The following is a 3,069-nucleotide window of genomic DNA, read 5'->3' on the forward strand; positions in this document are numbered from 1 at the left end:
AACTGTCGGCCAGATGGCTCTGTGCACAGCCAGTGTGTTTTGGCTCTGAACACTCCTAGATTCTGAGAAATACTTTACTGACAGTTTCACTCTGAACATCAGACACACAGGGCTTTGTATGTTTGCTCTGTGTTTTATTATTTCATCTTCAGTAAAGGTCCAGTGTAGCTGGTCATGGACCATTTATAACATTTATTGTTCCCTTTATTTAATTTATGCCTGTGTATGTATGTATAGGAAGGGTCAAGCCAACTTACAGCAAGAAGCACCAGGCCAGCTTCAACTCGTCAAGGCAAAAGCAAACAGTGATTGGCTAATAAAATTTGATGGACGGCTTAAGGGTCACAAAGGTGATCTATGACCCACCCACCTCTTCTTCTCTAGATAGTATCAGACGGCGGGAAACACTGATTAAAAGTTTTCTATTACATCACAGCTTTTTAAGTTCAAAACACTACAGCTGATAAAAATGTGTGTTTAGAGGCAGTTTGAAAGCAGGAGTTGTCATTGGTGACAGCAGTGAACATAGTTAATGGTATGGCAACGTAGACTGCATTTTTGTATGGATCGATGTGTTGTGTAATTTATTTCCAGGTATGGAATAACACATCTGTGCTTTGAAATGAGTCACAAACTGCAGTGTTTCAAGGATATTGCTTCTTTTTAGGGTAGAACTAACAGCTAGTAAGAATATGACCCTCCTTTAGCCTTATTGTCTCAGTTGTCTGGCTCTTGAACAAAATTGCTCCCCATAGGCACCAATAAAATAGAGAACAGCCAACTCTTACAGCTTCATCTTCACCAGGTTCAACCCATATTTTCTCTTTCCTGTCCTCTTCTCTGTTTAACGTAACCCCCTCACCAGAGACGTGACTCAACAATATTTCCTTGACTTTGTCCCTTTTCTCATGAAGGCAATGAAATGGATACTTACAACCTTATAACTTGAGTCTTTTTGTGCCTCCATTAAAGGCAGGTCAGAGGAATGTGGAAGGCACAGTGAGTGGCTGTCCCTGCCAAAGGGCAACAGCATGCCTGGACAGAGAAAGGGGAGTCAGAGAATAGTTTTTTTAGCTCTTCCTTTTCCATTGCACTTTTTCACTCTTGAACTAGTTTTTTATAAACGTTTATTCATTCCTCTTCCCATACCCCTTTTCAACCAGAACTCATTGCCAACAGAGACTGTAACATCTATTCTAGTCATAGGCTGGTGAGACAAAGCTGTCTCTGTTGCACAGAGGAATCCCCTCTGTGTGTTTCACAGCTGAGTATCATCCTGGAACCCCTCCTTCTTCTCTTTAAAACTATTATTACATGCCACGATTCCCACTCTGTCCTCATTTCCCTTTCTCTCTCACCTCCCTTTCCATCCTTCTCATCCTTTTAGTTGGTGGACGTTATAAATAGTGGACTGTGGAATGTAATTTTTTTCAGTGCTTTCGATTACTCATTGGTTCTTACAAATGCGTTTCTAGGGGTTAAATGGACACACGTGATGTAAAAAGTGATGTAAAAAAACAACAGATAGGTGTAGTTGAGACATGTTTTGGTGGTGTTTTGATGTATTTTCGGTGTGTTTTATGCCTTTGTTTGAGAAATGGAAGCAGTCGGTGCAGAAAGAATGCGTCTGTCAAAGGACAAAAGCAGGTCGGGAATGATAATGCTGGTCCGAGAGAGCTGGGCTTATCCCAACCGGCAGTATGGATTTCCTGCCTGCAGCCTCCTTTTAGTCACATCTAACACACAGACACACAGGTCATTGACAGAAAGTTTGTGTTGCTGTTGTATGTCTTATTATGGTTCTTATGGTACCTTAACATTGTCCAGTAGTTACAACAAGGGAACCAGTTAACATTCAGCTACATTACGTTATAATGCATAAATTGATTTTTACAATGTAGTTATAGGTCTATAATTTAACTACTATAACGCAAGACAATAAAAATTGTTTACTGAGTTTGCCACCCTTTTGTTTCAGGTTGTATCAGACCTTGCAAGCAGCTTTATAAATCAATGAGCACAACTGCTTCAGGGAAATATTCAAGTTTTTCATAAATGTTATGATATATATATACATGTATATTGATTTTTAACCATGCTAGCGACGTGACTAATGGGATGACAGTGTTGGTTGGTCAGTCCACCACTTTGGTTCAACTGTTAGATAGCTAGTCCTCAAATGTTCATGGTCCCCAGAATCCCTTTGACTCTGCCTGTAGCACCACCATGAGGTTGACATTTTCTTAATTTTTAGTGAATTGTTTTGACAGCTATTGACAGGATGGATTTCCATGACTTTTGGTACAGACATTCATGTTCCTCTCAGGAGGAATTGTAATCACTTAGCAGATACTGTAGATCCGTCATCAGGAAAATATTTTTCATTTTCCAGCACTCTGGTTTATGATCAAAAACTTGAAACTGATTTTCACATCAGCCTCAGCTGTACTTTGCGTAAAAAAAACCTGTGAATTGTTTTTATCTTATTTTACCAATAAGGTGGTGTCAAGTCAAGTAATAGATTCTGTTGGGCCCCATTTGATCTCTGTTTTCAACAGCTCCCTATCTACTGGTTGTGTCCCTGATTATTTTAAAACGGCTTGCGTGAACCCACTTTTAAAGAAACCTGGTTTAGATCCCTCCCTCCCACATAATTTTAGACCAATTTCAAAACTGCCTTTTACTGCAAAGATTCTAGAAAGAATTGTGTCCAAACAGCTGTTCACTGTACTGGAAAATAACAAAATATTTGAAAAGTTTCAGTCTGGTTTTAGGAAGTACCACAGCACTGAGACTGCCCTGCTTAAAGTCACCAATGACCTTTTAATGTCTGCTGATGAAGGCATGTGCTCAGTCCTGGTACTCCTGGACCTTAGCGCTGCTTTTGACACCATTGATCACAACATCATGTTAGACAGACTGAGGCACTGGGTGGGGATCTCTGGTACGGCCCTAGAATGGTTTTCATCCTACCTGTCAAATAGGAAGTTTTGCGTGTCTGTAAACAACTATGTCTCCTCGTTCTGTCCAGTTAAATATGGTGTGCCTCAGGGGTCGGTCTTAGGACCC

This window comes from Micropterus dolomieu, linkage group LG09 (genome assembly GCF_021292245.1).
Source record: "Micropterus dolomieu isolate WLL.071019.BEF.003 ecotype Adirondacks linkage group LG09, ASM2129224v1, whole genome shotgun sequence".
In the NCBI taxonomy this organism is placed as follows: Eukaryota; Metazoa; Chordata; class Actinopteri; order Centrarchiformes; family Centrarchidae; genus Micropterus; species Micropterus dolomieu.